General features: G+C 38.4%; 1 protein-coding gene across 7 annotated transcripts in view; it reads left to right on the forward strand.

The window, feature by feature from the left end:
* Positions 1-23,072, forward strand: part of EBF3 (EBF transcription factor 3) — a 205,857-nt gene that overhangs the window by 70,621 nt on the left and 112,164 nt on the right. The window lies entirely within an intron of this gene.

Raw genomic sequence — 23,072 nt, forward strand, 5'->3', positions numbered from 1 at the left:
TTATTCAACATTCCAAGGCCTGCAGTAGGCGGGAGCAGGAGAATCAGCCAATGGGAGGCCAGAGATGCTAAGTGAGCCATGATGGGCCAATTATTTGTTAAGTGCATGGAATGCACCCATAAGCCAATGAGAGAGCTCCATTTGGCCACTGCCTTAGGGGAATTGTGTGTGTGTGTGTATAAATTGAAGGCTATAACATTGAGTTTATTACAAATGTGAGCACCAGAGTATATATTACTTTTCAAATAGCCATCCAATTTTATATAACGTTTGTATGTTGTGAACCTGGTCCAGTTGTCACTCACACGTGTATAAAAAGTATACACAGTTTGTGGCTACCAACAAGAAGATGTGGGGTGCATTGGATGATTATCAGGGGATCAGAATATGCCTTTATAATTTCCATTTCCATTTGAACATATACTGTATGTTAAAAAGTCAGATACTAGGAAATATTCTCTGGGAGCTGCAATTGAACATGTGGAATCGCTATACCTACTTAAGTCCTCAATTGCTGACTTTTGCCTGTTTACTAAATTTAAGAATTTGTGGCAAAGGAATTTGTAGTGAAGGAATTTGTACTTGGTTAAGGGTTATGCAATGTTGTCAGTGTAGCTCTACAGTGTAAAATAGAACACATTTAGAGAATGATGTAATTCAGTATGCTATTCCATATGCAGTAAGGCCTTGACTATTATGAGGCTGATGCACTCATCTTACTGTGCATAAAGCAGGTGAGGGAAAAAATAGTAAGTGTTAATTTTTTAAAAAAAAACCCAAATAGACTCCATAGAATGGTAATGACAATGTTTTGTTATCTTTATGTTGTTTTCTTTGCATGCTTGTTAAAAAGTGGAGTCAGAGTGTCTGAGAGAGAACCCTAACAAGTTCCTTCTAATCAGCCTCGGAATGTTTCTGTCAAGCACAAGAAAAATGCTCAGCTTGAACAAAGCTGCATTTCCCCCCCAAGAAACACATTTGTTTAAAGATTGGCCTGTCAATTTGTGAATCAACATTTCGGCTTTTTGCTCAGACATCATGCTTTTGCCTTTTTTTCCTCCCAAGAAGGGGAAATAATACAAAGCTGCTATTTGTTGTTTGAAGGAAGTAAACTTCATCAGGTCGACTTAGATGTGTGCTTCAAATGTCACTCAGTACAGCTTTCTTGTAATGAAACGCTGCATACAGATTTCTTCCTTTAGGCTCAAGGGGATTAGGCCCAGTAAAAGAAAAATTCAGTCTTCCTTGCTGTGGTGCATCAGAGTGAGAAGTTTAAAATCCACAATTTATTCAAATATTGATATTTCTACTTGTCAGAAGAGAGGGGCCTTGAAATTTCCACTGAGTGCTGTTGTCAGAAGAATTGCAAGAAATGTGTCAGATAATTCATAAATGGAGTTCACTACTGTGAAATCAGTTGGGAACAGCAAAAAAAATATTCTTGTCGATGTAGAATAGGGGCAATATAACAGAAAATAGCACTCACTTTTCCATCATGTCAAGCAAATGCTCAATTTGGGCAAGGTATTTTTTAAACAGCTTGCTGCGTCTAGAGGAGCCCACAATGCATGAAAAATGTTTTGAGTTCTGCTTTGTAGACAAGAGATGTTTGTTGTTTTTTCCCCTCTGAGACCTTCCATTTCCCATCCTGCAGTAGCCAATCAGAAAACTGCTGTTTACAAGCCTTTGTAAGCAGTCCTGGTTTCTGCATGTGGTTTGCATTAAGGCCTTAAAAAGCTGTGAACGACTAGGGTAATGATGTAAGGCACTAGTGTAAATTCCAAACTGTTGATAGAAGTGAAGGAAGCTTCAAAAATCTTTTAACCCTGCCATGTGTTGAAGTCATCTACAACTTTGCTTCAAGGATGGAAAAGTGAATGGTGGGAACAATAGTCTATGCACAGTCAACAGTTAGAATATTAAAAATTCCTTTTATACTTCTGCCATCTAAAAAAGAGTATTTTCTCACATTCATAAACATAATATTTTCTGTATATCACCATACCAGATTTAGTTAGTTTGTCTTTAAAGTGAAGCTTCTTTAAAGTTAAGCATTTGCTAATGTTATATGTGAACAACAGGAGGTATCAGAGTGTATTTATGTGAAACAGGAATGTGGAAAAGGGTTGATACTTTCTTAGCCATAGGCTTGACAAGTGATAGAAGAGGAGCTGTGACAATAAAAAATAACAGTAGGAAAACACATCTCTTGTTGCCATATGGCAAGAGGCATTCTAGTGCATCTTCTAGTCCATCTGGGAGGTTGTGATACAAAAAAAGGGGGAAATATCGTAAGGTATAAAGAGGTGCCTGAGCCTTTCAATATGAGTGCAGATTTTGTTAATTGTAACAGGATTGGTTTCTCTATATTTTATTTGATTTGTACAAAACATTTATTTATATAAGGGCAGCTTACTAGGTCATGTTGTATTGTGATCAAAACAGAAAATTTAGGGTTTAGAAAAACCAACATTTAAACTTTAAAAATCATGCTTAAAATCCCAGAGTAAAAAGTCACCGCAGTTCTAACACTCAAATAGAAACCTTCTGAACAGTGTTGTAGGATATTGAGCTTCTAACCACTGGACTGAGCTGACAGCCGTGGGAAGGCTAAGAGATGGAAATATGGGTGTCCATTGCCTCAACGAGAAGCTCTGTCTTGCAGGCCCTGTGGAATTGCAGTAGGTCTCTCAAGGCCCTGATTTCAAATGGAATTTTGTTCCACCAGGCTGAGGGCCAGGGCTGAAAAAGCCCTGACCCTAGTTAAGGTAAAGTTCACTTTTTAAATCAGGAAAGCTATAGAACATATCTAATTCAAAGCTAATTTGTACCCCACAGTCCATGTGGGATGATGTAGTCCCATCTAAAATCCCTAGAAATCTTCACTGGCTTTGTTACCAGTGGCATTAAAACAGCCTTATGCGGACACTTTCATTCAAACTAGATGTTAATTGAGGAGCATGTTGTGCAGAAAAGGTGATCGAGCTGCTTGACCAAAGCTCATACTTCCTCAAAGACAAAAACAAGTCATACCATAATATTGTTAGGCAGTTTTTCTCTGTCTCCTGTCATATCTTATGTTTTACATTTGCTGTATAAAAAATATTGCCAGTGGACTTCTTCACAGACAGCTTCATTACTGCAATCTGAAACATATTTTTACCTAATATATTTGAATCGGTTTTATTTAGGTTTGTAATAGTTGGGACAGCTTCCTAATCCCTGTTTTATTAGCCTTCTCTGTTCCTTTGGTTGTTCCAGAGTGGACACTACAAGACACTGACATCTTTGGCTCGTTAGAGCATAGATGCCTGCAGAAGCTGACGTTTTCCACGCCTGCTTGCAGCCTATTTCTCCTTTACATCCATTGCTTACTGTCTGCTCAGTGTCTAGGCGAATCTGTCATCTGTGCCAGAGCACAGCCCGCTGCACCACTGACAGTAAGAAGGTAAACGCTTGCTGCCTGAATCCCCCATTAACTTTGTGAGGCGTATTGATTTCTTGTAAAAATAATGATATTGACAGGCTTTCTAGAAGTAATTGTTTCCAGAGCACAAAGGTCAGTGCTGAGAGTGAAGGGTTTTGGAGCAGGGGTACTCTACAGACATTTTTGTAAAGTGCTGGAGGATGCCTAGAAACCAACAGCAACAGTTTGAGACTTTTAGATATATTAAATACTTTGGCAAAGCACCTAGTAGGGGGCTGGTAATATTATTGTACTCATATGTCCCTCTTAGAAACAGTTTAGCTGGACAACATCATGTGGATATCTGAAGAGGAAAGCAGTTGCAGTACTAAAGAGATTCACTGGCTGTGGGTCCAAGACATTGACATCTGGCTTGTAATGTTCCATAGTGTTGGTTGGGTTCACATCCTGTGACCTAGCTTTGTAACTGAGACTATGACATGGGGAAAGGGATGCTGTTTGAAGGAAAAGCAACATTATAGAAGGGAAATAGGTTGTCTGATATTTGCGGTCAGCTCAGTCTACTTTTTAAGCTATGCCTCTGCCTAAATTAGAAGCAGGTCTTTCCCCTTTTTGGAGGATCCCATGGCTATTTGTCCAGTTTCAGAGACAGGGGAGTTGGCACTGACTGTTGATACTCAAAAGGAATTAACCTGACATGGAAGCCCGATCTTGTCGTATGTTGGAAGCTAAGCAGGTTAATACTTGGATAGGAGACTTCCTTGAAATACCCAGTCAGAAGGACAGGGACAGACTCTATTCAGCCACCTGTCTGAATATCCTCCAGGCCCCCAGTTTCATATTTAGTGAGGCATTCTTAAAATCAATTAACACCTGGTCTGATATTAGAATTTGTTTTGTTTTTGCTTTGTTTTTTTAAATTTTCTACATTGTAGAACTTTTCAGACAGAAGTAGTCATAGCAAAGCAGAAGAATGGACAGTTACTATAATATGCAGGTCTCATAAGTTCTGAAGTCTTTAGAAAAATTGTAGGTTTCAGCTAAACTGCTGAGAAAATTCGCCTTGAATCATTGTGCTCGTAAGGCACCCTGCCCTCTGTGTATTGTTCTTTCTCTCATACCCCAGAATAAAAAAGGCAAATAGATGCCATTGTTCCAGACTTCTTGTAAAAATAATGATATTGACAGGCTTAGCTTGGGGCAGTGCACACAGAAATACAAAAAGGTATCCAGGGTCACATTTCCTTGAGTTAAAATTTTCAAAACACATGATGTGTACCAGGGGAAGTGAAGAAACAAACAATACAGCTATTCTCAACAAATTGTAATAACTTTTAAAAATTATTTTTAAAACTCATACATGCACATACACACTGGTGGTGGAAAGTGCTGTCAAGTTGGACCCAACTTATGGTGACCCCAGTAGGGTTTCAAAGCAAGAGATTTTCAGAGGTGGATTGCAGTTGTCTATCTCTGCGTAGCAATCCTGGACTTCCTTGGTGGTCCCCCATCCAAATACTGCCAAAGTTGACCCTGTTTAGCTTCCAAGATGGGGTTGGCCTAAGCCATCCAGGTCAGGGCATGCATGCACACACATCCTATTTTGTATTACACTCAAGTGAAATGATAAATTAAAAATAATAGCCATCAAAATTAGGAAGTTCTTCTTCCTCAGGTGTTGAAAAAGTGGGGGTTTGAACCATCACAGCTCTTTAGGAATCACAGACTAATCACCAGGAAAGAAGGCCCCCCCCTCACCAAAAAAACTATGCGTTTCCCCATAGGTATATAGAATGGCTGCCTCCATGCATGCATAGTGGGCACTCCCCCCCACAACATGGCAGTTCTAGAAGCTGCATTGAAGAGGTAATGACCATGAGTGCATGTGCAAAGTTGGGTTCATATCCCTTTGGATTTAAACTTTCTGCTTTACTTATGTTGCTAGTTCTATTAAGAAATGTGTGCTGGCTTCACTGATATTGTCATGCACACACATGCACACTGAGGTCTTGAATGTATGGGAAACACTGGGAATATCCTCCATTCAGTTGCAGCTGAGCTTGGAATAATAAATGCAATCTTAGGTTTTGACCCTGTCCTGAGGACTTTTTATTTTAGTTATGTACAGAAACTTGTTTATTGTACATGCTCAAAAAATACTTACGATGAAATAATGATAAGTTTGGCTTCTCTTGTAATGATACTGTATCCTGGGCTCTCATTACTATCAAAATGATCCCTGAGCATCCTTTCAGGCTCTACTGCCTCTTTGTGGAAAAGTATGGTCCCACACCCACATATCTTGACTGAGTCCTACTTCGATTCATTTCAGTGAGTCTGGACTGATCTAGGATATACAGTGGTCTAATTAGGTTGTTGATTGAGCTGAGGATCTTCTTCAGAAGAAGGACAAAGAGATTGATAGCTATCACTTGTATTAAAGAATGCATGCATAACTATATGGTATACCATTTGTAATTATGGTACACTCTGCACTTTCTACCCACTTATCCTGAAGTCTTGTACAACCCTTATGCTACACATGATGAGATACTCATGAAAGGTATTTATGAGAGAAAGAGTAAGATGTTTGAACAAATGCATATATTGGTTGGGGCTTATATCTAGCTCTATTTGCCTCTCTAATATCTATATATCTATATCTGTCTGTCTGTCTATATCTCCATTCTGTGTTCACAGTGAATACAAAAAACCATGCAAAACCAGCAGTGTAAATGTAATTGGGCTTTTCTCTCCAAAGTACTATGTACATGGAGGACAAAAGAAGCCTATTCAAACAGACAGCAATTTCTTGCAGTAGTCAGTATAAACCCAGACTTTCGCAATTGGTAAATCTGATCATTGTGGCTAATGAACTGCAGCAGAGACTTATCAATTATCCAGATCAAGAGAAATTCTGTTATTGAGACTGGTTTCATTTGAGTTTTCTTTAAGGAGTTGGTTTGTGTCACTCAGGGAAGACATTTGGTCAGAAGGGAGGTTCTCTCTCCTTGCTCTTAAACCAAGTCCCTTTCCAGTGCTATTTAGAACAAGATGTGTGTTAGCCCTAATCCAATAAACACTGCGGAGGAAGGCCAATGTAGCTCTATAGGGAAATAGTGTCCAGGCTTGTAGCAACATCTAATGGGCATTTAGGTGCAAACTAGCTGTGAAGTGTTAAATATTTACATGTAGAATGCCAATAGTAATTGTCCACTTTATCTGAGCTAGCCTAGGGAAATGTCTTATTTGTTTCCATGTTACTTCAATAAAAAGAAGACTGGAAAATCCCCTCACTATTTCTTGGGGGCTTAGAATTAATAAAGCCAGGCAGTATAAAATATGTGCTTTGGTTTTCTGAATGATCACTTCTGCACCAGGCCATATAATACGGCTTTAACTCCATGTGGCCTGTCTATTAAGCAAGACAGGATGAGCCTCACAAATAATAAAAAATATTTATGCTTTTCTTAGTGATACTAACAAGGTAACATATCAGAGAAGAAATGGCAGGAGAAGAATAAGGTAACTGTGTCTTATGAATTCATAGCACAGTGGGATCCCTTTCTGCTCCCATAAACACCCTAGGATTCTGTGTTCTATGCTGCTATTATTCCACAAATTGTATTTTTTTGCTTTTTGTTTGTGAAATCTGAAGTGTCATAAATGCCTCCATCTCATATATATTTGATACTTAATATTAGTCTCAACCAGGAAAGTGCACTTTACATGTGGCAACATACGATTACCTGAGAGTGTTATTGCAAAGGAAAAAATCAATACCAATTTATAATTCACGATTGCAGTCTATCAGTTTTTATGGCTCTCTATCCAGTCTCATTAATTTTTTATTATGATTGACTGAAACTGAAAGATTTTTAACATGTTTCGCTGTTATTTATTCAACCTTAATAATTAAATAAACCTTAATTGGCTGTATTTCGAAGCATCTTGAAGCTATGGCCAGAACGAGTTTTGGTGACCATACATTATTAATGCTAGAAATACCGCACATTTTCTTCTGAGCCAAGCTCTAGGAAATGATCTGCTATGTACCATAACAAGGGAAATAGATTTTGTAGTCACCTAATCAAATTCTATTTAAAAGGAGGCTATATATTTTAATTCGGAATATAAATTATCAATAACATGTTGGGAAAATGCAATACAATATTCCTAGAGCAATGGGGGGAAACAGGGTACCTGATCAAGACTATATCAGAATCTAAAAGCTTGATTAATGAGGCTAGCTGGCCTATCAAAGACAAAACTCTAAATGCATATGATCTCATAGGTTTTCCTGATTGGTGCTTAACTTGTGCCTTTAAAAGGTGATTGGCAGACAGAAAATTGCACTTTCAAATTTCATCCGTATTCATTTCAGTTGTTCTTCTACATGTCAACTTCTTGCCATTCCCAGACAGGCTGAGGCTGTATACATTAGCTGTTACCACACTGCAAAAAAAAAAAAGAAGGAAGACAATCCCATATTTGAGCATTCTGAAGGAAAATCAATCATGTCATAAGTGAGAAGTATGGATAAGTTTGAACGGTGGCAAGTTTCATCATTTCATTTCTGGCCACGGTGGTAGATTTCTGAGTGTACAGTTCTGCTGAGAGGCATCCCCAGCTGTAGAGATAGAATAAGCAGCGTAATAGAGTTGGGCTAGAAGGGAAATTTTTTTCCCTGGTATTTGTCAAGTAAGTTTCTTGTGGTATCATACAGAAGCAACATCAAAACCTAACATTATATACACTAGACATTTTGACAGAATTGAAAAAAAGGCTTCTATTGACTATGACAAGGATATATCAACCCTCCTCAATCATATGTCTGAACCTCTGCTTTATGGTTTGTGTTTGTGGTGATTGGATGGCTGAGAAATTATAGAGACATAGAAATCTATATCATGTTTCAAAAAGTAAATATTTTGTATGGTTCTTGACTTCTAGGAAAAAATGGAATTAATTCCAGTGGCTTTTTAATTATGCTGAATTGGGTTAAGTGTTGAAGGGGTTTTTTTTTCTTTTTAAGCCATGGTTATAGAAAAGGAATATAGAGCAGTTTAATTTGATCTGTTTATAGTACTGAGAAGGGACATCATTTTATATTGGATATGCAGTGAAAACTGTGGGAGACAAACATGTTGCAATTTCACAATCTTGTTCTTAATATTATTGAAAGAGAGCTGTTCTTGGCAGTAATAAATTTAAGACAAAAATCAAATACAAAACAAATTTATTCTTCTAGAGCTGATACACTAGTCATTTCTTCCTTGTCTTGCATTAAGCTTTAAAATCAACTGTCACTACCTATCGATTGCATCTGAATTGTTATCTATATTTCTCAAAAGTACTCTTGACAGTTAATACAGTGTAAATTATAATCTGGGGAAATGCCGCTCGTATTTGGGAGCAAATTGCTTAGATTCTGACTAAAGCTGCTTTTATTTTCCATTCTTTTCCTGTGGCCATCTATTGTAGTAAGAATAATTCAGTCCAAATTATTTTAAATATACTCTCAGCCTGGTATGTAAATCATGTTGTGAAAATCATTCCTGAATTCTGCTCAGATAGATATCAAATTAATAAAAAGTCACTACCTAATATATTGAGAAGTCACAGGTCTGATTATGTTTTCCATTAGATGTATGTTTAAACTAGGTTTCTAAAAACTACAGGTTTGTTTTCAAACAGAGAGAAATGTTAGAAGGGGTAGAGGGAAGAGAAACAAGGGGATTTACTAGAAACTAGTGATGATAACTGTGGCAGAGAGGAAACTGGAAAAAATGCCAGAATTAGATAAATATACATTCTCTGCAGTAAGTAAAACAACTAACATTTTTTAAAAGGATGATTCCAAAAGAATTAGACTATTGAAAAATAGCTGTAACAGTACAAGTAAGCACTGATAGTAATAAGTCTGACTCACCATTGTTCTCGGAATTTTTTTTTGCATGTGTTTATTTCCATTTTTCTTTTGAATTGTGATTTTTTAAAAAAAAAAAAAAAGCAGTGAAATGCTGACATTTTAGAAAAAGCAGAAGGTATGAGGCAGGTGGATGGAGTAATTATAAATGACACTATGGTATTTTTTTCCTTCATACAATTATTTGCCTAGCAGCCATTTCATTGTTCTGGATGGAGTTCTTGCACCCATGCTGAATTTGACAGGTATAGCTGACCAATGGCATTAAAGGCAGATTGTTCTTGGAGGCTACATGTCAAATGTGGCCCCATTTATGGACCATACCACCTCTTGCCTATATGGGTTGCTGCTTCTGCATGGCTTCTTCCCACACAGCTTCAATAACATACGTTACAGGAAGATGAGGTAAGAGGTAGGGTTGCCACCCTCCAGACGGGGCCTGGAGATCTCCCGCTTTTACAACTGAACTCCAGCTGGCAGAGATAAGCTCCCCTAGAGAAAATGGTTGATTTGAAGGGTCAACACCATGGCATTGTAGCATACTGACGCCCCTCCCCTCCCCAAACCCTGCCCTCTCCTGGATCCACCCCCAAAGTCTCCAGGTATTTTCCAACACAGACCTGGCAACCCTAGTAAAAGGGAATGTATGGTATGGTTACATTCCACAGAACAAGGCTCTGCATTTGAACTGGGTTTACAGTTAAGAAGTACCAATGACAATCTGAGAGTCAGAAAAAGCTTTTCCAGAAATCCTTACAATACTTACTTAGAAACACGTTCCATTGAAAGAAGTTCCAAATATTGCAGTTTCCCACAATATCTGGTTAGCCCTCATGTCTTTAGTTCTTCATTTGGATTTGAATATGAAAATGAACATATTAACAGTGTTGAGTAATTAGCTGGCTATGTCCATAAGTCAAAAAGTACAAACTTTTTTTTTTAAAAAAGTCTATGGTTTTCAAGCACATTTATTTTAAGTTAAAGTCCTATTTGTTTCAGTGGCATTACTAAGAAGAAATCAAATTTGGGTCCTTAACCTAAATTGCTTTGCTATTGTTCTACTTTGTCATTGATGGTAATTTGTCAAGCCCATATGCAATAATAGATTGACTCATATAACTAGGGCTATAATTGCAGCTGTTAGGTAGGCCTTCTTTATCTTAACCTGTCTGAGAGTCCCATTCTTGCATGATTTCTTGCTGTGCTAAAGCCATGTGTGTCTTGTTTTGTTTTAATACATTACTGACCCAGAGGCTCAGGTTACTGGGGTTCCTGTCATACATTTCACTCTCATAAAGCACTGACCAAAAAAAAAAAAAAAACCCTCACCACAGTAACAAGGTAGCAATCATTGCTCACTGTACTAAGTATAAATGTCACTGTGTAAAACTTGACTGCAAGAGAAAGGGAAAAAAGGTAGACAATGAAAATAGGATATACTTTACTAAAGCTGTTGTCGTAAGGTTATCTGTTATAGGAGCTCTTAGAGCAGCACATTCTGTGTCTACCACATCTTGTTTGCCATTATAACCCCAATATAAACTGTCTCTTTACAATGTTTTCTTCAGTATCAAGTGTACAAAGATTTGTTGGCTAGAAAAGACCCCTCCACATATCCTTCCCCCCCCCCCAATTGTGATAAGAATGTTTTGCTTATTAAATGTGAACATATTTGACACAACACATTGTTACAGTACTTCAGAAGGGAAAAGTACATTGCTTTATTTGTATGGGATTAAATACTCAGGCAAATTTGACAAACAGAATGTACACTTAGTTAAGCAGATGGTTCCTATAGTCTTGCTACTGTGAAGCAGCATCATTACCTTGATATTCCCTTTAAAGTGTTTGGGCATGACAACATATGTTCCATAAACTTATCTTTTCATCTTTGAAAAAGTTACATAATTGAAGTAGTTAACAGGTTGCTGGCTTAATAGGAATCTCATCCATATTGGTTTCTTTGCATTTTTTTTAAAAAAAATCACTGGAAGGAGGGTAAAAACATTCTTGGCTAATATGTAGCATATTTTGCATTTATTAGGAGAGGAAATTTAGTGGTAGGAGGTGAAAAGATAATTTGGGAATTTTTATTCTCTGAAAAACTGCATATTAAACGTGAATTGTGATTTTCCATCTGGCCCCACTGGTTAGGAAGCTGCAGTTGGGCATGATCTCCACTGTCAATCAACAGTCCCCAACTGTGAGAAGCAAACCTCATGACGAAGCTCACCCCAACTCATTAAACCAAAGCAAACTGTATGAAGTGTGCCGCTGTGTGATTTTAATATTTGGTGCATGTGACAGGATCATTTTAGTGATTTGCAGGATTTATCTCCTCTTAAAAGTACTGCCTAAGGCTACTCTAATTGGTAGGAAAGCAAATTCCCCCTTCTCCTCCTGTCACTCTTTGTTTTATTTACTGAGAACTGCCGAAACCTATTTACACAATAATGAGGATAAATCACCGTGATGCTTTCAGCACAAAGAGAAATGTGTGTGTGTGTTGAAAGCAGTACAATTAAAACTAAATCCCAAATATTTTTGAAGTGGTAGCTATAGTTTGTGGATACAGAAATTTAAGACATATGATGACAATGGTACATTATTGCTCCTTTAGGCAGGCAGTTAAAGTCAAAATTCTTCAGGCATCTTTTATGATGGACAATTTCATTCAAAACTGCAATTAAGTAATTGTGTATAAGTTGCTCTCAGTGGTCCAGATGGTCTTCCCCTCCCCCTCCAATGAGTCACACATGGAGAGGACTCCCCTGCTTTGCATAGAAAGGAAACTCAGCTGTCTTCCCAACAGGGCTGTTTCTCCTTACCTCAGATCCAGATATTACTTCTTGTTGCTGTATTGAAAATCCTTACTGCCCATTAATGTAGGGATTAGACAATGGCCCACAGTAGTTACAATATAAGCACATGGCAGCCTCTGTTCTCCTGCTGATCCCAGGAGATCTACACACTGTCTTTGTTGGTGGATCTGTGCCTTTCCAATCCCAACAGAATGTTTTTATAGAATCTTGCTGGGAGAATCCTTACAAAAACTTCCACTCAGATATGTTTGTAAACACTCCTTGCAAGACAGATTTTTACTTCACCTCACTTTAAATTCACACACAACCAGTGGCTTTTCAATAGGATGGTTCCTGTGATCATCCTGAGTCTCTGACAGCCAGTTTGATGTAGTGGTTAAGAGTAATGAACTCTAATCTAGGGAGCTGGGTTGAATTCCCCGCTCCTCCAAATGAAGCCAGCTGAGTGACCTTAGGTCAGTCACAGCTCTCAGATCTCTCTCATCCCCACCATCTCACAGGGTAACTGCTGTGGGAGAGAAAGGAAGGGCAATTGCAAGCCACTCTGAGACTTCTTTGGATAGTGAAGGGTGGGGTATAAAACCAGCTCCTCCTCATCCTCCATGTTCATACAACTATAGTTCATGAACTATACTTTGATAACTGCAATGCTGATAAGCAGCCTGTGATTGTTGACTGGTATAGTATGAAATCATTCAAAGTTAGGAATCTGCCCTGACCTGGATAGCCCAGGCAAGCCTGATCTTGTCAGATATCAGAAGTTAAGCAGGATCAACTGTGGTTAGTACTTGGATGGGAGACTGTCCTTGAAATATCTAGTTGAGAGGACAGGGGCAAGGTCTATTCAGCCACCTCTCTAAATTCTTCCAGACCCCCAGTAGGAGTCAGTCACCAGAGATTGACATGACTTGAAGGTGCAAACACACACACAAAAGTATACAAAATGCAAAAAAAGAGAGTTGGGAATCTGAGGGCAGCAGGTTACATGTTTTGGGAAACGTCAGTATTACACTGGCATTTTCCACAGAGAACTCATGAACTGTGGAAGTAAAACACAAATTTAAACCTAAACATCTGGGAAACCTGGACCTGAATAAACATATAAAGTGCAGAAGTAAAATATGTAGCAGTACAAAAGAGTAAGAGTTCAGTAGCACCTTAAAGACTAACAACATTTGTGATAGGGTTAAAAGGTCTGCCATGAAAACGTTGTGAAAGCAGCATCACCCCAGAGTCGGAAACGACTGGTGCTTGCATAGAGGACTACCTTTACTTTTTATGAGCTTTCGTGAGTCACTGCTCACTTCTTCAGATACCTGAGGAAGTATCTGAAGATACTTTCAGATACCTGAAGAAGTGAGCAGTGACTCTCAAAAGCTCATACCTTACCACAAATTAGCTTTACATTGTGTAATAGATGCTGAAACTTTTCATTTATTTGTTTGATGTACAACACATTTATAATCCTGAGGATTAATGCTGTTTATTCAGATAATTTATATGTCATCTCTCCAGAGATCAATTAATGGGTGCTGTTCACTAAGCACAGCTCCCATACTAATATGATTTCAATGGACTGTACATGTTTGGCTGCTATTGTAGAAAGAAATATATGTACATAAGATCTGTGGATGTGAGCTTTACTCACAAGTCCACTATTTTTTCTATTTTGCAACTTTTCACATAGCAATTATTAAAAAGGTAAAGGTAGTCCCCTGTGCAAGTACCAGTCTTTTCCAACTATAGGGTGACATTGCATCATGACATTTTCATGGCAGACTTTTTACGGGATGATTTGCTATTGCCTTCCCCAGTAATCTACATTTTACCCCCAGCAAGCTGGATACTCATTTTACCTACCTCAGAATGATAGAAGGCTGAGTCAACCTTGAGCCGGCTACCTGAACCCAGCTTCCACCAGGATCAAACTCAGGACATGAGCAGAGCTTGGACTGCAGTACTTGAGTGATAAACTAATTTTCTTCACTGTTGTTTGTACCACCATTCCATTGGGAATGAAACTACTGCTTTTCCTTTCATTGCTTTGTATTCATGCCTAAAAGTAGTGGTCCCTACTTGCATTTAGTAAAATAATATGAAAATGATTGCCTTTGAACTATTTCTGTCCTGTACATATTCCAAGCTCCAGGAATTGTCTGTTCTGTCCCTTTGGCACTGTTTCCCCCTGGGATGATTAAAACTTAAAGTAGTAATTTAACAACTATTACTGAAAAACTGTAGTGATGGAAGATCTTTTACTGGGAAACTATTAGTAAACAGCTAGCATATACATATTGAAATATCAGTAATTTAACACAAATGGTTAACATGAATTTAACATGAATGATAATTTAACACAAATGGTTTCTTTAAAAAAATAAAAATGAAGATAATTTCTAGAACAATTTCTGAAAGTTAAATGAAATCTGAGCCTGTGTGATCGTTCAAGACATTAATAATCCCCCCCCCAAGATTGCATAAAATCAATCTGTTTCATTGGTTCTTAGTGTGTATTTATTTAAAACTCAAGAGGATATTTAGCAACCATGTAAAAACTCTCTGAATATATGGATGTTACTATAGCTCTGAGCTTTCACAACCTGCCCTATCTACTTTTTGCTGCTTATACATGGATGACTTTATTCTTATTTAGAGTATTTATGCCAAGCTTTTTGTTGTGAAAGCAACGTCACCCCAGAGTCGGAAACAACTGGTGCTTGCACAGGGGATTTTTCCTTTCCTTTCTTGCAATATCGGCACCAAAGGTGGCTGAAAATAACTTTTAAAAAATTCCCATTAAACTAAATAAATAAAAACAGAAGAATGCTGGCTGTGATGAGTGTGAACTACTCCTTTTCTTCTTAGTGGTGCTACAAATTTTGTCCCTCCTTTAAAGTCACTGGAATTAGCCTTAAAGCCACTTAAGAGGAGTCTAGTTGAAATAACAAAGTAAACTCTATGCAATTACTTAAATCTTACTTAAATTGAAAATCTTTGGAGTCAAATGAAAAGCTGACTTACAGTACAATCCTAAACAGCATTACAGCCTTCTAAATGCATTGAAGACCTTCATGTGGCTATCACTACAATTGAATATCTCTCTCCCAAACTCCAGCAGCACCAACCTTCTGCCATTCAAGCTGCTTCTCTTGGGCTCCTTGCCCTTCTCCTTCCCAGAAGCTTGACCTGCTGTAAAAACAATTCTGCATTTGCTATTGCTACTTGTTAACTTGCTGTCCATAGCCTCCTTTCTTGTTTTCCACCTTTCCCAAACCTGCTTCTTCTACTCCATACCAACATTAAATGATAACTCACTATCTCCATTCTTTCCTTCTGCTATCCTGACCCATCTTTCTTGGGCACTGTGCACCCTCTCTAATCAGGTCACTGTGTTAATCAAGACTCCTCCAGATTCTACCCCCACTTCCAAGATTTCTCATTATCTACTAGGTGAGGCATAGGTGCGAATAGCTATCTAATGCAACTGCTTCAACTGCCTCATTCTCAGATTTCTTGGGTATACATTTGGTATACAAATCCAAATTTGCTCAACCTAAAACACAATCTGTCACTGTTTTCAAAAGTGTTTCATCTTTGTCCTTTTTTGCAATGGTTCCAGGGAAAGTATTGAAAGAAAAGGCCCAGCAGGAACTCATTTGCATAATAGGCCACACACCCCGATGCCATCATTGTTTCACACGGAGCAGGAACTCATTTGTATATTAGGCCACATCCTGATGCCAAGCAAGCCGGAACAGTGTTCCTGTGCATTCCTGCTAAAAAAAAAGCCCTGATCTCAACCATTTGGACTTCTAATTCATCTGCAGCTTGAGCTAATGAATCCATTTTAGCTGGACCAACCACACAGCTATCGCTAAAACCTCATATAATGTCTAGCAAGTGGTACAGAACAAGATGCATCTCCCTGCCCCACCTCTGTCACTGATCTCTTGTAAAGAAAGCAAGGTCTATAAACTGCAATAATTTCTATCTTCATGGTGTTTGGAGTTGGATTGGTTGTGGACTTTCTTTAGGTTTACCTCTTTCTGCATCAATGCCACTAAAGTTCTCCTCTTCATCACTACTGTTTCTGTGTTTTCAGTCACTCTCTTTTATTTATTAATTTATACTTTTATTATTTAATAAAAGATTTCTAGACTGCTACCAAATGTTAAGCAGGGTCACCCCTGGATAGTACTTGAATGGGATATCAACAGGAAATTCCAGAGTTGCTATGCAGATGGCAATAGCGAACCATCCCTTGTCTTGAAAACCCTACGGGTCTCTATGTTGACTGCAACTTGATGGCATTTTATGCCCACAAATTCTCACTAAAATGTGGGTTCAGCTACTTAATAATATATAATATATTATTAATATATTAATAATATAAACAATGTCCTGCTGGATCAGACCATTAGTTCATCTAATGATAATATGTCCATCATCCTTTTTCACATAGTGCCCAACTAGTTGCACTGGAGGGCAAATGAACAGCTTGGGACTCAAGGCCTTCTGCTGATGTTTTCTCCTTGCAGTGGTATTCAGGGGATTACTTCCTCTGGATGTGGAGGTTCCTTTAAGTTGTGATGACTAGTTGCTGTTGGTGGGCTTATCCTCCAAAGTTTATTACATAAAATATAAAACACTCTATCAAATTCAATAAATATATAATGCACATCTGCAACAAAGAATTACAGATAGCTATAAAAATACCATCTCTCAAATAAACACCTGGCAGAGGAAAGACGGCTAGATGAGAGAAGGAGGGCCCTTTGCTATCTAGGAATATTAATATATGCAGCAGCCTACCTTGAAAGTGTTTTCCCTTTTGCTGAGTGAACAGGGGCCCTCAAGCTACAGCTTTTCATGTTAGCACTGACTGCTCTGGTCATCATTAGCAATGACCAACCACCTAGTGATCAACCACTGTTGATCTTGTTAGGTCTTTCTGCTACCTTCAGTCCTGTTGATTATGAAGTGTTTGGGCCTCAATTGCAGAATGGACAGATGCTTTGAAAATCTACTCTTAAGGGGTTATGTTGGGTCCTAGCAGAAAGTCCTCAAAAGTTTGTGCTCCATATAAGATTTATGTGGGTTACTGGGTGAAATTATACAGCTTTATATATGGTATTCAGTAGCATAAAAAAGTGTTAATGGCAGGCCTATAGCCACCAGGGGGGATTTGGAGGCAGTGCCCCCACCACAGATAAATGCCACATCTACAGAAAAATTCAAAGAAAATTTAATTAAAAAAAATTAAAATGCATTTTTTGAAAAGTAAAATGCACGTTGGGTTTCCAAAATGACCTTGGGCAGTCAGGGAAACTTCAGTCTCATTTTCTTTCTTTTTTCTGGGCAGTAAATAAATAGGTTTTAAAAAATGCAAAATAAAAAAGTTTTCAAAAAATAAATAAAATAAAATTGCAAAAGAGAGAGTCAGAAATTCTGCCCCTCCCTGATTCATGTAGATGAGGAAGCCAGTTGAATCATGAGGGCTGCAGGCAGGGAGCCATTCTGTCAGCAGTTTCCAACTCCTCTCCTCTCTTTCCCCCCCCCCCCCCGGCTCCCCTGCCCCACAGGATATCCCAATGCCCCACCACCCAGAATTTTGTGGTTACATCCCTGGTTGATGAAATGTGGATTTTTCAGCATTTCTCTCCAACCTCTGTAGGACTGCAGTACTTGTATGGACAAAAAGCATTGTGGATTAGGGGGCTACAATGAAGAAGGAGGTGAATTTGACCTGCCTTCCTTGTTTTGTTAGCACAACTCCACTAATGAAAGATTGAAGAGGCTGATTTTATTCCCTTTTCCTTCCTCAGTGCAGTGATCCCCCAGAGCCCACAGCTGTTCCTCCACATGAGTCCTGCCAATTCTAGGAATGATCTTTCTGGTAATCAGAAGGATTTCAGATACAGAGAGAAATGCAGGAAGACTCTGCATGTTTTTAGCTAATGCATCATTAGATTCAAGATGCCTATTCCATCTCTTAGTAATTGCCCAGCATTTTCCTGTGGCTGGGATCTGGATACAGGGCCAAGTGAGCTGAATTAAATCCAGATATTACTGAGGTATGCAGAATGTTGGACCTACCAACGTATTAATGGAGATCTAGTCACTCAACCTTGTAGCACTGTGGTGCTCCTATCCCTTGCTGAGTCTGAATATTCTGTAGAAATGGCCATGAGTGTTTTTAATAAACTCTACCTGGTAAGGTGACTGCAGATACTTCTCTTAGATTCCCACCTAGTTTTCGCTTTAAAAGCCTTCATTGGCTTGAACCTACCATACCTGGGAGACTGCTTCTACTATAGTGTTCTATCATTACTTGTATGATTAGCTGGGATTACCAAATTTTGTATGCAAAGTATTAAGTTAGGATTGTAAAATAAGCAGCGGTATCATTGTCTTGACCATATATCATAATACTCTTGTGTACAGTTATAACAAAACAGGTATATACATCATTATTAAACACAAATCTACATTAAAAATGTGTAGAAGTATAAATACTTATTACAGTAGTATATCACATGAATGTTCATTGTCTTCATTTTAAACTACCATTCCATGACTAAGATATCTTTCATTTTCCAGTGCAAACTTGGTTTTTGGTAAAGTGAATCAAAAATCAGAGTAGGAAGTTAAGATTAAAAAATTCAGCCTCCAATAGCCTCTGCAATCCAAATATAGTGACTTTTAGTAAGGAATTAAAGAATGTTTAGAGAAGCATTCTCAGCAGCACCATTGACCATGGAATAGATGCCATGAACAATTATTGCAGGCAAAAGGATATGCATTTGCGGAGTCCCCCCCGCCCCCACACAATCCCAAAATGCTGTTCCAAGAGTAGAACGTTGTGGGGATTTGGACTGCAATGGGAAGGAAGGAAGTTGCACTGTGCAGTCCTTTTCTCAGCAGAAATACTTCATGGGATCCAAGTGTCTGGAACATATACTTCCCTACAAAATGACCAAAGCCTGAATTCGAGTATTTTAAAGAGGTTCTGTAAAATTATACCAGTGGCCTGGGGTGGGATATGTGTGAATGAACATAGTTTTAAATTAATGGCTTTTTTGTAGCAGGAACTCCTTTGCATATTAGGCCACACACCCCTGATGTAGCCAATCCTCCAAGAGTTTACAGAACTCTTAGTACAGAGCCTACTGTAAGCCCCAGGAGAATTGGCTACATCAAGGGTGTGTGGCCTAATATGCAAAGGAGTTCCTGCTACAAAAAAAGCCCTGGTAAATGTAATGGGTTTTATGATCTCAACAGTGTTACAGTTTTGGGGTGGGGTAAGGTATAAATAAAAATAACAGCAGCAGCAGTGGCTTTCCATTCCTTTCCATTTCCATTCCCTTAGTGCTATGAGGTTTTTCTATAGGAACAGCTGTACTGTGTATTGTAGTGTGTACTACATCATTGTGCATTTCAGATGTATTGCCCTTCCTATATGTAATTTCCTGCGACTATTGTGTCATGCTGTGCAGAGGCTCTCAAGTTGTCTATTTGGAGTACTTCAATAAAATCCCTGCTAAATCCTTTTGTTAAGAAGGCTTGCTGGATTAGGCTCAATTATATCACTAAAACATTGTTTAAACCATTGAGTCTTTTGTAGGAGATAGGTAGGCTAAAAGTTCCTTAAAAATGACATCAAAGCTAGTATTAATAAGACAATTCTATCTAGAAAATGAAGGTAAGACAATTCTTTCTAGAAAATAAGGGTCAGGATTCAGCGCCTGTATTGTGTTTGTAGGGGGCATGTCCCATGACGGAAAAAAATTACAGAGAACTCTGATAATACACCAGGCCCAACCAAGCTCCCTGGTGAAGAACACAGGCTTTTGCCACCATGACATACCTAACTGGGCATGGTGAGAAACCCCTACCCAGTATCCTATGGCAAGATCAAAGGGTATGGAAGCTCAGTGCACCCACATCCTGCAGTCACAGCTATTTGGCCGTGTCCCATGTTTCAGGTGAGGCACTCCACACCAGTGGGAAGGTGGAACTACGGAAGCCTGTTGCACTAATTGCATAGCAGGGGAGCAACAGAGGGAAGTGTGTAGTAGCCATTCAGCAGTGTTCCACTAAGACTATGAACCAGTGGCATTGGGTAAGGTTGGATGCAAGGGGACTCTGTAGGCTGGCCACTCATCCATTAGCTCTGATGTTTGATGTCTAAAAGCCTCTCCTGCCTCCCTTTTATCATTCATATGTAAGATGAATGTCTTATAGTGTCTCTCCTCTCAGCAGCTGCAAACCCAGCCCTGCACTGTAAACCTGAATCATATCTTAAATTGTTTGTTTGCACAAATAGACATTGGCCACCAGGCTTACTTGGGTTGTTTCAGTCTTCCTTGCTGTTAGTAGGCATTCAATACAGTATGGAGCTAATGAAACCAGAAAAGGCAGGTTTATAGCCAGTCCTTCCAATCCCAACTATAAATAAAACAGAACTATGTCATTCTTATCTTCCATGTCATTGTACCTGAGATTAGTGAAGTAGCCAATTCTGAGGTATTCAAACTGCTTTGAATTACTGTAACTGTACAGGTGCCTTGGCCCTAATGCACCACTTGTTATCTCTCTGTGGGGCACATGGAAATGCAAACCCCTGGTGAATTTGTCCCCAGCTGTCAAATGGCAACCTTTCACCTACCTGTTACAGTGACACCCGGCTGAAGCCCATCTCCTTAGGGACTGAATAGGCAGCCTCTGGAGTTTAAGATAGAAGCCTTTACAGTCTGAGTTACAGAGTCTGTTGACATTGCCAGAGGGACTGCTGCAAATGTTAAGTGGCCTGTGAATTGCCCTCTTTGATTTTGTTGTTGGAGCATAGAGAAGCATTCCTATACTGCTTCCTCATTGGGCAGTGTGGGGGTGTTAACATAATTAGTAAATGACTTTATGCCAGGTTTTACTCCAAAAAATCCTTTCTGTCAGGCACAAACCTCCTGCTATTTGGTTAAATAAGTTTTCCTGCTATGAATTCTTTGCAGATGTAAGTAACCTCATGTCTCTAGAAAATGTAGCCAAAGTAATTGCAAACAGTACGTTCTAACACTGAAATATAAGTTTGAGGTACACCATGAAGAAGTATCTGGCCCTTAGCCATACAGATTGATACAGCATATTGTAAAAGTCATGGATTGTAACCCTAATTTACAATGCCAGTATTCAGCATTTGCACAAACTTCATTTTATGCAAAGAAACTGTATGATTGCTTTCTAAACTCCTCAGGTTCTTGGTATCAAATACATACAATATATAACAAAGCACCATATATATTGTATGTTATGTATTTTGACAGTAGGTGATGACTGCTCCCTTATAAAAAAAAATTCACATAAGCAGATTTTAGCACATTTACTGGGTCTTTTAACTTCATCTGACACTGTTTGGAAGGTGGATGAGAGAAGTATATTTTTTATATCCCAAGGGGATTTCTTTATGATGACTCTTTCAAGGTGAATATTGGCATTTATTTAGCCTGAGCAGAAAATAAAAAAGAACATATAGAAGCACCAACACTGAAACACTGGAGTCAGCAAAGAATATCTATTTTGCCATCTTCACTTACTATACCTCAAACATAGCTAAATTTAAGTTAATTTGAAGTTTCTCTTGAGAAATTCATATCAAATTAAAGTGTTTTTCTGCAGTGATGACATGAGCAAGGAACACTGGATTTCCACTAAATTATGGTCCACTTTTATAGTCTCGTAAGATCTACCTTTGTGGGCCCTTTTCTACTCTCTCTGAAAGAAAATTAATTTAATGATATCTTAGACTAAAACATAGCTTGTGAAAAACAATGAAGAATGGAGCTTTTTTCTTTAAAGGAAAAAAAAAAAGACTATCCAGAGAGCATTTTCTAATAGATTTTTTAAAATATATATAAGATGTGAAGTGCTACTGTGAACAGGTGTAAAAGTTTGGTCACTGTATTTACATAAGGATAAATTTTAAAATGAGGAATTTATGAGCATTCAGGGGTGGGAAGTCCTTTCCATTTGTAGAAAGTATATTGTATGCTTTCATGGACCAATTGGTTGTCTGGACCTTTCTTTGGTGCATAGAATTTGGAAAGCAGCATAAAATAAATTATTATGAAATATTAGTAGGTTGGCAAAAAGGAAACAAATTTAATACCCAGATATATTCTGCTGAACAGTTCTAGTTCCAAAAAATAGAGGATACTTTTCCCTTCTTAAAAAGATTTAATTTAGCTATCTGCTTACATATGGAGTAAAGACCCTTCAAGATCTTACTGAAAGCAGAAGAGAAAATCCCATGGTTTACCTTCTACTTGTAGAAATCTACACAGCATCATGTAGCACCCAGTTATAAAAGAATTCCATTGGGACTGGCAGAACAAATCACTGGATCCTTTTCCACCTGTACAAAGCACTGGGGAAATTGACTCAATAGTCATACCATGAAAATTGCCAGTTCATTGTCACAGACTGTCTATTTGTATTTTAGTGCATGTGAAAATGCATACATGCATCTCAGTGTGGGGGCCCAATGTGTATCTGCATCTGAATACTATGAACTGGGTGCAGTGAATAGTTTCAGGACATTGGATGCTTCAGCAATATCAAATGTAATCAGGTATGTACTGATCAGTGCTTGGATGAGGGTGGGGTTGTTAGATGCCATCAAATAACTTCCAACGTATGGCAAACCCTATGCGTTAATGTCTTCTAAACCATTCTACTGTTAACAGCTTGGCTCAGGTCTTGCAAACTTAGGCTTTCTTTATAGAGTAAGTCCATCTCATGTTGGGTCTTCTGGTTTCCTGCTGCCTTGAATATTTCCTAGTATTGTTGTCTTTTCCAGTGACGTTTTCTCATAACAAAGCCTGAGTCCAGTGGCACATTT

This window comes from Heteronotia binoei, chromosome 6 (genome assembly GCF_032191835.1).
Source record: "Heteronotia binoei isolate CCM8104 ecotype False Entrance Well chromosome 6, APGP_CSIRO_Hbin_v1, whole genome shotgun sequence".
Classification (NCBI taxonomy): Eukaryota; Metazoa; Chordata; class Lepidosauria; order Squamata; family Gekkonidae; genus Heteronotia; species Heteronotia binoei.